The sequence below is a fragment of the Pseudophryne corroboree genome, chromosome 6, assembly GCF_028390025.1.
Source record: "Pseudophryne corroboree isolate aPseCor3 chromosome 6, aPseCor3.hap2, whole genome shotgun sequence".
In the NCBI taxonomy this organism is placed as follows: Eukaryota; Metazoa; Chordata; class Amphibia; order Anura; family Myobatrachidae; genus Pseudophryne; species Pseudophryne corroboree.
In genome coordinates, this window is record NC_086449.1 from 258,087,456 (window position 1) to 258,099,735 (window position 12,280).

Below are 12,280 nucleotides of genomic sequence, written 5' to 3' on the forward strand. Positions count from 1 at the left end.
GCAGGATGTCCCTTCCAAAAAACCCTCCCCAAACAGCACATGACGCAAAGAAAAAAAGAGGCGCAATGAGGTAGCTGTGTGAGTAAGATTAGCGACCCTAGTGGCCGACACAAACACCGGGCCCATCTAGGAGTGGCACTGCAGTGTCACGCAGGATGGCCCTTCCAAAAAACCCTCCCCAAACAGCACATGACGCAAAGAAAAAAAGAGGCGCCATGAGGTAGCTGTGTGAGTAAGATTAGCGACCCTAGTGGCCGACACAAACACCGGGCCCATCTAGGAGTGGCACTGCAGTGTCACGCAGGATGGCCCTTCCAAAAAACCCTCCCCAAACAGCACATGACGCAAAGAAAAAAAGAGGCGCAATGAGGTAGCTGTGTGAGTATGATTAGCGACCCTAGTGGCCGACACAAACACCGGGCCCATCTAGGAGTGGCACTGCAGTGTCACGCAGGATGTCCCTTCCAAAAAACCCTCCCCAAACAGCACATGACGCAAAGAAAAAAAGAGGCGCAATGAGGTAGCTGACTGTGTGAGTAAGATTAGCGACCCTAGTGGCCGACACAAACACCGGGCCCATCTAGGAGTGGCACTGCAGTGTCACGCAGGATGTCCCTTCCAAAAAAACCCTCCCCAATCAGCACATGATGCAAAGAAAAAGAAAAGAAAAAAGAGGTGCAAGATGGAATTGTCCTTGGGCCCTCCCACCCACCCTTATGTTGTATAAACAAAACAGGACATGCACACTTTAACCAACCCATCATTTCAGTGACAGGGTCTGCCACACGACTGTGACTGATATGACGGGTTGGTTTGGACCCCCCCCAAAAAAGAAGCAATTAATCTCTCCTTGCACAAACTGGCTCTACAGAGGCAAGATGTCCACCTCATCTTCACCCTCCGATATATCACCGTGTACATCCCCCTCCTCACAGATTATCAATTCGTCCCCACTGGAATCCACCATCTCAGCTCCCTGTGTACTTTGTGGAGGCAATTGCTGCTGGTCAATGTCTCCGCGGAGGAATTGATTATAATTCATTTTAATGAACATCATCTTCTCCACATTTTCTGGATGTAACCTCGTACGCCGATTGCTGACAAGGTGAGCGGCGGCACTAAACACTCTTTCGGAGTACACACTTGTGGGAGGGCAACTTAGGTAGAATAAAGCCAGTTTGTGCAAGGGCCTCCAAATTGCCTCTTTTTCCTGCCAGTATAAGTACGGACTGTGTGACGTGCCTACTTGGATGCGGTCACTCATATAATCCTCCACCATTCTATCAATGTTGAGAGAATCATATGCAGTGACAGTAGACGACATGTCCGTAATCGTTGTCAGGTCCTTCAGTCCGGACCAGATGTCAGCATCAGCAGTCGCTCCAGACTGCCCTGCATCACCGCCAGCGGGTGGGCTCGGAATTCTGAGCCTTTTCCTCGCACCCCCAGTTGCGGGAGAATGTGAAGGAGGAGATGTTGACAGGTCGCGTTCCGCTTGACTTGACAATTTTGTCACCAGCAGGTCTTTCAACCCCAGCAGACCTGTGTCTGCCGGAAAGAGAGATCCAAGGTAGGCTTTAAATCTAGGATCGAGCACGGTGGCCAAAATGTAGTGCTCTGATTTCAACAGATTGACCACCCGTGAATCCTTGTTAAGCGAATTAAGGGCTGCATCCACAAGTCCCACATGCCTAGCGGAATCGCTCCCTTTTAGCTCCTTCAATGCCTCCAGCTTCTTCTGCAAAAGCCTGATGAGGGGAATGACCTGACTCAGGCTGGCAGTGTCTGAACTGACTTCACGTGTGGCAAGTTCAAAGGGCATCAGAACCTTGCACAACGTTGAAATCATTCTCCACTGCACTTGAGACAGGTGCATTCCATCTCCTATATCGTGCTCAATTGTATAGGCTTGAATGGCCTTTTGCTGCTCCTCCAACCTCTGAAGCATATAGAGGGTTGAATTCCACCTCGTTACCACTTCTTGCTTAAGATGATGGCAGGGCAGGTTCAGTAGTTTTGGTGGTGCTCCAGTCTTCTGTACGTGGTGCCTGTACGCCGAAAGTGTCCCGCAATTTTTCTGGCCACCGACAGCATCTCTTGCACGCCCCTGTCGTTTTTAAAAAAATTCTGCACCACCAAATTCAAGGTATGTGCAAAACATGGGACGTGCTGGAATTTGCCCATATTTAATGCACACAATATTGCTGGCGTTGTCCGATGCCACAAATCCACAGGAGAGTCCAATTGGGGTAAGCCATTCCGCGATGATCTTCCTCAGTTGCCGTAAGAGGTTTTCAGCTGTGTGCGTATTCTGGAAAGCGGTGATACAAAGCGTAGCCTGCCTAGGAAAGAGTTGGCGTTTGCGAGATGCTGCTACTGGTGCCGCCGCTGCTGTTCTTGCGGCGGGAGTCCATACATCTACCCAGTGGGCTGTCACAGTCATATAGTCCTGACCCTGCCCCACTTGTCCACATGTCCGTGGTTAAGTGGACATTGGGTACAACTGCATTTTTTAGGACACTGGTGAGTCTTTTTCTGGCGTCCGTGTACATTCTCGGTATCGCCTGCCTAGAGAAGTGGAACCTAGATGGTATTTGGTAACGGGGGCACACTGCCTCAATAAATTGTCTAGTTCCCTGTGAACTAACGGCGGATACCGGACGCACGTCTAACACCAACATAGTTGTCAAGGACTCAGTTATCCGCTTTGCAGTAGGATGACTGCTGTGATATTTCATCTTCCTCGCAAAGGACTGTTGAACAGTCAATTGCTTACTGGAAGTAGTACAAGTGGGCTTACGACTTCCCCTCTGGGATGACCATCGACTCCCAGCGGCAACAACAGCAGCGCCAGCAGCAGTAGGCGTTACACGCAAGGATGCATCGGAGGAATCCCAGGCAGGAGAGGACTCGTCAGAATTGCCAGTGACATGGCCTGCAGGACTATTGGCATTCCTGGGGAAGGAGGAAATTGACACTGAGGGAGTTGGTGGGGTGGTTTGCGTGAGCTTGGTTACAAGAGGAAGGGATTTACTGGTCAGTGGACTGCTTCCGCTGTCACCCAAAGTTTTTGAACTTGTCACTGACTTATTATGAATGCGCTGCAGGTGACGTATAAGGGAGGATATTCCGAGGTGGTTAACGTCCTTACCCCTACTTATTACAGCTTGACAAAGGGAACACACGGCTTGACACCAGTTGTCCGCATTTCTGGTGAAATACCTCCACACCGAAGAGCTGATTTTTTTGGTATTTTCACCTGGCATGTCAACGGCCATATTCCTCCCACGGACAACAGGTGTCTCCCCGGGTGCCTGACTTAAACAAACCACCTCACCATCAGAATCCTCCTGGTCAATTTCCTCCCCAGCGCCAGCAACACCCATATCCTCCTCATCCTGGTGTACTTCAACACTGACATCTTCAATCTGACTATCAGGAACAGGACTGCGGGTGCTCCTTCCAGCACTTGCAGGGGGCGTGCAAATGGTGGAAGGCGCATGCTCTTCACGTCCAGTGTTGGGAAGGTCAGGCATCGCAACCGACACAATTGGACTCTCCTTGTGGATTTGGGATTTCAAAGAACGCACAGTTCTTTGCGGTGCATTTGCCAGCTTGAGTCTTTTCAGTTTTCTAGCGAGAGGCTGAGTGCTTCCATCCTCATGTGAAGCTGAACCACTAGCCATGAACATAGGCCAGGGCCTCAGCCGTTCCTTGCCACTCCGTGTGGTAAATGGCATATTGGCAAGTTTACGCTTCTCCTCCGACAATTTTATTTTAGGTTTTGGAGTCCTTTTTTTACTGATATTTGGTGTTTTGGTTTTGACATGCTCTGTACTATGCCATTGGGCATCGGCCTTGGCAGACGACGTTGCTGGCATTTCATCGTCTCGGCCATGACTAGTGGCAGCAGCTTCAGCACGAGGTGGAAGTGGATCTTGATCTTTCCCTAATTTTGGAACCTCAACATTTTTGTTCTCCATATTTTAATAGGCACAACTAAAAGGCACCTCAGGTAAACAATGGAGATGGATGGATTGGATACTAGTATACAATTATGGACGGGCTGCCGAGTGCCGACACAGAGGTAGCCACAGCCGTGAACTACCGCACTGTACTGTGTCTGCTGCTAATATATAGACTGGTTGATAAAGAGATAGTATACTCGTAACTAGTATGTATGTATAAAGAAAGAAAAAAAAAACCACGGTTAGGTGGTATATACAATTATGGACGGGCTGCCGAGTGCCGACACAGAGGTAGCCACAGCCGTGAACTACCGCACTGTACTGTGTCTGCTGCTAATATATAGACTGGTTGATAAAGAGATAGTATACTCGTAACTAGTATGTATGTATAAAGAAAGAAAAAAAAACCACGGTTAGGTGGTATATACAATTATGGACGGGCTGCCGAGTGCCGACACAGAGGTAGCCACAGCCGTGAACTACCGCACTGTACTGTGTCTGCTGCTAATATAGACTGGTTGATAAAGAGATAGTATACTACTTATATTATATACTGGTGGTCAGGTCACTGGTCACTAGTCACACTGGCAGTGGCACTCCTGCAGCAAAAGTGTGCACTGTTTAATTTTAATATAATATTATGTACTCCTGGCTCCTGCTATAACCTATAACTGGCACTGCAGTAGTGCTCCCCAGTCTCCCCCACAATTATAAGCTGTGTGAGCTGAGCAGTCAGACAGACATATAATATATATAGATGATGCAGCACACTGGCCTGAGCCTGAGCAGTGCACACAGATATGGTATGTGACTGACTGAGTCACTGTGTGTATCGCTTTTTTCAGGCAGAGAACGGATATATTAAATAAACTGCACTGTGTGTCTGGTGGTCACTCACTATATAATATATTATGTACTCCTGGCTCCTGCTATAACCTATAACTGGCACTGCAGTAGTGCTCCCCAGTCTCCCCCACAATTATAAGCTGTGTGAGCTGAGCAGTCAGACAGATATATATAATATTATATATAGATAATAGATGATGCAGCACACTGGCCTGAGCCTGAGCAGTGCACACAGATATGGTATGTGACTGAGTCACTGTGTGCTGTGTATCGCTTTTTTCAGGCAGAGAACGGATTATAAATAAAAGTGGTGGTCACTGGTCACTATCAGCAAAACTCTGCACTGTACACTACTGAGTACTCCTAATGCTCCCCAAAATTAGTAAATCAAGTGTCTCTCTAATCTATTCTAATTCTAAACGGAGAGGACGCCAGCCACGTCCTCTCCCTATCAATCTCAATGCACGTGTGAAAATGGCGGCGACGCGGGCTCCTTATATAGAATCCGAGTCTCGCGATAGAATCCGAGCCTCGCGAGAATCCGACAGCGTCATGATGACGTTCGGGCGCGCTCGGGTTAACCGAGCAAGGCGGGAAGATCCGAGTCGCTCGGACCCGTGAAAAAAAACATGAAGTTCTGGCGGGTTCGGATTCAGAGAAACCGAACCCGCTCATCTCTACTTTTTAGCTGGCAAACAGATGTCTAATTTATGTGCCATGTATTTGACAAACTCATTGTACAGAATGCAGTTTTACAAAAGCTGTTGGGCTATCACTGACAGCTTAGGACACCAGAAACATAGGGGGTAATTCCAAGTTGATCGCAGCAGGACATTTTTTAGCAGTTGGGCAAAACCATGTGCAGTGCAGGGGGGGCAGATATAACATTTGCAGAGAGAATTAGATTTGGGTGGGTTACTTTCTTTCTGCGCAGGGTAAATACTGGCTGCTTTATTTTTACACTGCAATTTAGATTGCAGATTGAACTCACCATGCCCAAATCTCTCTCTGCACATGTTATATCTGCCCCCCCTGCAGTGCACATGGTTTTGCCCAACTGCTAAAAAATTTCCTGCTGCGATCACCTTGGAATTACCCCCATAGTCAGAAATAAAATTCTGCAAAACATTGAATGGTTGAAATGGTTCAAGGATGGTAGAAGGTTGGATTTTTAGAATATATTTACACTTTGAACTCCAGACCTGAGTGCATGCATCTACTGGTGATTCAAAGTCATATTCAATTCAGCAGCATCTCCACTTTCGGTTGAAGGGTAGTATTTATGTATTACCAGGGTGTACACACGTATAAATGCAATGTGTTGGTGCACATAGACTTCTGGGTCCAGTTGGAGTGCGGGCACATTGCACACATTGCACCCATGTTTTAATACTTACCTTTCTGGATTGTTGCATCAGGCGCTGCAGCAGTGGCAAAAATCACAGACAAAATGGCTGTGATTTAGTCTCTGGAACATTAGTCTCCAGAACATGGCGGGCGTCATGTTTCCAGGGACCTGCGCATGCCTCGGCACATTGTCGGAGCCTACTACACCATGGAGAAGAGGGGGCCCACCCGTAGTCTGCACACGGACCGCCTCCTCTGTTAAAACGCCCCTGCACATAGACAAAGGTGAGGGGGCTGTTTTCAGACAGCTTTTTCCTCAAGGATAGGGTTATTACAAGTGTATTGATAATGACAATGGCAATAAAACCAAGAGAATGAGTAGGGGTGCACAACTTGGAATAAGGGCAAATAGCCACATTGTCCATTGTGCTTGAAAAGCTGGTGTAATTACTAGAGATGAGCGCCGGAAATTTTTCGGGTTTTGTGTTTTGGTTTTGGGTTCGGTTCCGCGGCCGTGTTTTGGGTTCGACCGCGTTTTGGCAAAACCTCACCGAATTTTTTTTGTCGGATTCGGGTGTGTTTTGGATTCGGGTGTTTTTTTCAAAAAACCCTAAAAAAACAGCTTAAATCATAGAATTTGGGGGTCATTTTGATCCCAAAGTATTATTAACCTCAAAAACCATAATTTACACTCATTTTCAGTCTATTCTGAATACCTCACAATATTATTTTTAGTCCTAAAATTTGCACCGAGGTCGCTGTGTGAGTAAGATAAGCGACCCTAGTGGCCGACACAAACACCGGGCCCATCTAGGAGTGGCACTGCAGTGTCACGCAGGATGTCCCTTCCAAAAAACCCTTCCCAAACAGCACATGACGCAAAGAAAAAAAGAGGCGCAATGAGGTAGCTGTGTGAGTAAGATAAGCGACCCTAGTGGCCGACACAAACACCGGGCCCATCTAGGAGTGGCACTGCAGTGTCACGCAGGATGGCCCTTCCAAAAAACCCTTCCCAAACAGCACATGACGCAAAGAAAAAAAGAGGCGCAATGAGGTAGCTGTGTGAGTAAGATAAGCGACCCTAGTGGCCGACACAAACACCGGGCCCATCTAGGAGTGGCACTGCAGTGTCACGCAGGATGGCCCTTCCAAAAAACCCTCCCCAAACAGCACATGACGCAAAGAAAAATAAAAGAAAAAAGAGGTGCAAGATGGAATTGTCCTTGGGCCCTCCCACCCACCCTTATGTTGTATAAACAGGACATGCACACTTTAACCAACCCATCATTTCAGTGACAGGGTCTGCCACACGACTGTGACTGATATGACGGGTTGGTTTGGACCCCCCCCAAAAAAGAAGCAATTAATCTCTCCTTGCACAAACTGGCTCTACAGAGGCAAGATGTCCACCTCATCATCATCCTCCGATATATCACCGTGTACATCCCCCTCCTCACAGATTATCAATTCGTCCCCACTGGAATCCACCATCTCAGCTCCCTGTGTACTTTGTGGAGGCAATTGCTGCTGGTCAATGTCTCCGCGGAGGAATTGATTATAATTCATTTTAATGAACATCATCTTCTCCACATTTTCTGGATGTAACCTCGTACGCCGATTGCTGACAAGGTGAGCGGCGGCACTAAACACTCTTTCGGAGTACACACTTGTGGGAGGGCAACTTAGGTAGAATAAAGCCAGTTTGTGCAAGGGCCTCCAAATTGCCTCTTTTTCCTGCCAGTATAAGTACGGACTGTGTGACGTGCCTACTTGGATGCGGTCACTCATATAATCCTCCACCATTCTTTCAATGTTGAGAGAATCATATGCAGTGACAGTAGACGACATGTCCGTAATCGTTGTCAGGTCCTTCAGTCCGGACCAGATGTCAGCATCAGCAGTCGCTCCAGACTGCCCTGCATCACAGCCAGCGGGTGGGCTCGGAATTCTGAGCCTTTTCCTCGCACCCCCAGTTGCGGGAGAATGTGAAGGAGGAGATGTTGACAGGTCGCGTTCCGCTTGACTTGACAATTTTCTCACCAGCAGGTCTTTCAACCCCAGCAGACTTGTGTCTGCCGGAAAGAGAGATCCAAGGTAGGTTTTAAATCTAGGATCGAGCACGGTGGCCAAAATGTAGTGCTCTGATTTCAAAAGATTGACCACCCGTGAATCCTTGTTAAGCGAATTAAGGGCTCCATCCACAAGTCCCACATGCCTAGCGGAATCGCTCAGTGTTAGCTCCTCCTTCAATGTCTCCAGCTTCTTCTGCAAAAGCCTGATGAGGGGAATGACCTGACTCAGGCTGGCAGTGTCTGAACTGACTTCACGTGTGGCAAGTTCAAAGGGCATCAGAACCTTGCACAACGTTGAAATCATTCTCCACTGCACTTGAGACAGGTGCATTCCACCTCCTATATCGTGCTCAATTGTATAGGCTTGAATGGCCTTTTGCTGCTCCTCCAACCTCTGAAGCATATAGAGGGTTGAATTGCACCTCGTTACCACTTCTTGCTTCAGATGATGGCAGGGCAGGTTCAGTAGTTTTTGGTGGTGCTCCAGTCTTCTGTACGTGGTGCCTGTACGCCGAAAGTGTCCCGCAATTCTTCTGGCCACCGACAGCATCTCTTGCACGCCCCTGTCGTTTTTAAAAAAATTCTGCACCACCAAATTCAAGGTATGTGCAAAACATGGGACGTGCTGGAATTTGCCCATATTTAATGCACACACAATATTGCTGGCGTTGTCCGATGCCACAAATCCACAGGAGAGTCCAATTGGGGTAAGCCATTCTGCGATGATCTTCCTCAGTTGCCGTAAGAGGTTTTTAGCTGTGTGCGTATTCTGGAAAGCGGTGATACAAAGCGTAGCCTGCCTAGGAAAGAGTTGGCGTTTGCGAGATGCTGCTACTGGTGCCGCCGCTGCTGTTCTTGCGGCGGGAGTCCATACATCTACCCAGTGGGCTGTCACAGTCATATAGTCCTGACCCTGCCCTGCTCCACATGTCCGTGGTTAAGTGGACATTGGGTACAACTGCATTTTTTAGGACACTGGTGAGTCTTTTTCTGACGTCCGTGTACATTCTCGGTATCGCCTGCCTACAGAAGTGGAACCTAGATGGTATTTGGTAACGGGGGCACACTGCCTCAATAAATTGTCTAGTTCCCTGTGAACTAACGGCGGATACCGGACGCACGTCTAACACCAACATAGTTGTCAAGGCCTCAGTTATCCGCTTTGCAGCAGGATGACTGCTGTGATATTTCATCTTCCTCGCAAAGGACTGTTGAACAGTCAATTGCTTACTGGAAGTAGTACAAGTGGGCTTACGACTTCCCCTCTGGGATGACCATCGACTCCCAGCAGCAACAACAGCAGCGCCAGCAGCAGTAGGCGTTACACGCAAGGATGCATCGGAGGAATCCCAGGCAGGAGAGGACTCGTCAGAATTGCCAGTGACATGGCCTGCAGGACTATTGGCATTCCTGGGGAAGGAGGAAATTGACACTGAGGGAGTTGGTGGGGTGGTTTGCGTGAGCTTGGTTACAAGAGGAAGGGATTTACTGGTCAGTGGACTGCTTCCGCTGTCGCCCAAAGTTTTTGAACTTGTCACTGACTTATTATGAATGCGCTGCAGGTGACGTATAAGGGAGGATGTTCCAAGGTGGTTAACGTCCTTACCCCTACTTATTACAGCTTGACAAAGGGAACACACGGCTTGACAAATGTTGTCCGCATTTCTGGTGAAATACTTCCACACCGAAGAGCTGATTTTTTTGGTATTTTCACTAGAGATGAGCGCCGGAAATTTTTCGGGTTTTGTGTTTTGGTTTTGGGTTCGGTTCCGCGGCCGTGTTTTGGGTTCGACCGCGTTTTGGCAAAACCTCACCGAATTTTTTTTGTCGGATTCGGGTGTGTTTTGGATTCGGGTGTTTTTTTAAAAAAACCCTAAAAAACAGCTTAAATCATAGAATTTGGGGGTAATTTTGATCCCAAAGTATTATTAACCTCAAAAAACATAATTTACACTCATTTTCAGCCTATTCTGAACACATCACACCTCACAATATTATTTTTAGTCCTAAAATTTGCACCGAGGTCGCTGTGTGAGTAAGATAAGCGACCCTAGTGGCCGACACAAACACCAGGCCCATCTAGGAGTGGCACTGCAGTGTCACGCAGGATGGCCCTTCCAAAAAACCCTCCCCAAACAGCACATGACGCAAAGAAAAAAAGAGGCGCAATGAGGTAGCTGACTGTGTGAGTAAGATTAGCGACCCTAGTGGCCGACACAAACACCGGGCACATCTAGGAGTGGCACTGCAGTGTCACGCAGGATGTCCCTTCCAAAAAACCCTCCCCAAACAGCACATGACGCAAAGAAAAAAAGAGGCGCAATGAGGTAGCTGTGTGAGTAAGATTAGCGACCCTAGTGGCCGACACAAACACCGGGCCCATCTAGGAGTGGCACTGCAGTGTCACGCAGGATGTCCCTTCCAAAAAACCCTCCCCAATCAGCACATGATGCAAAGAAAAAGAAAAGAAAAAAGAGGTGCAAGATGGAATTATCCTTGGGCCCTCCCACCCACCCTTATGTTGTATAAACAAAACAGGACATGCACACTTTAACCAACCCATCATTTCAGTGACAGGGTCTGCCACACGACTGTGACTGATATGACGGGTTGGTTTGGACCCCCCCCAAAAAAGAAGCAATTAATCTCTCCTTGCACAAACTGGCTCTACAGAGGCAAGATGTCCACCTCATCTTCACCCTCCAATATATCACCGTGTACATCCCCCTCCTCACAGATTATCAATTCGTCCCCACTGGAATCCACCATCTCAGCTCCCTGTGTACTTTGTGGAGGCAATTGCTGCTGGTCAATGTCTCCGCGGAGGAATTGATTATAATTCATTTTAATGAACATCATCTTCTCCACATTTTTTGGATGTAACCTCGTACGCCGATTGCTGACAAGGTGAGCGGCGGCACTAAACACTCTTTCGGAGTACACACTTGTGGGAGGGCAACTTAGGTAGAATAAAGCCAGTTTGTGCAAGGGCCTCCAAATTGCCTCTTTTTCCTGCCAGTATAAGTACGGACTGTGTGACGTGCCTACTTGGATGCGGTCACTCATATAATCCTCCACCATTCTATCAATGTTGAGAGAATCATATGCAGTGACAGTAGACGACATGTCCGTAATCGTTGTCAGGTCCTTCAGTCCGGACCAGATGTCAGCATCAGCAGTCGCTCCAGACTGCCCTGCATCACCGCCAGCGGGTGGGCTCGGAATTCTGAGCCTTTTCCTCGCACCCCCAGTTGCGGGAGAATGTGAAGGAGGAGATGTTGACAGGTCGCGTTCCGCTTGACTTGACAATTTTGGCACCAGCAGGTCTTTCAACCCCAGCAGACCTGTGTCTGCCGGAAAGAGAGATCCAAGGTAGGCTTTAAATCTAGGATCGAGCACGGTGGCCAAAATGTAGTGCTCTGATTTCAACAGATTGACCACCCGTGAATCCTTGTTAAGCGAATTAAGGGCTGCATCCACAAGTCCCACATGCCTAGCGGAATCGCTCCGTGTTAGCTCCTTCTTCAATGCCTCCAGCTTCTTCTGCAAAAGCCTGATGAGGGGAATGACCTGACTCAGGCTGGCAGTGTCTGAACTGACTTCACGTGTGGCAAGTTCAAAGGGCATCAGAACCTTGCACAACGTTGAAATCATTCTCCACTGCACTTGAGACAGGTGCATTCCATCTCCTATATCGTGCTCAATTGTATAGGCTTGAATGGCCTTTTGCTGCTCCTCCAACCTCTGAAGCATATAGAGGGTTGAATTCCACCTCGTTACCACTTCTTGCTTCAGATGATGGCAGGGCAGGTTCAGTAGTTTTTGGTGGTGCTCCAGTCTTCTGTACGTGGTGCCTGTACGCCGAAAGTGTCCCGCAATTTTTCTGGCCACCGACAGCATCTCTTGCACGCCCCTGTCGTTTTTTAAAAAATTCTGCACCACCAAATTCAAGGTATGTGCAAAACATGGGACGTGCTGGAATTTGCCCATATTTAATGCACACACAATATTGCTGGCGTTGTCCGATGCCACAAATCCACAGGAGAG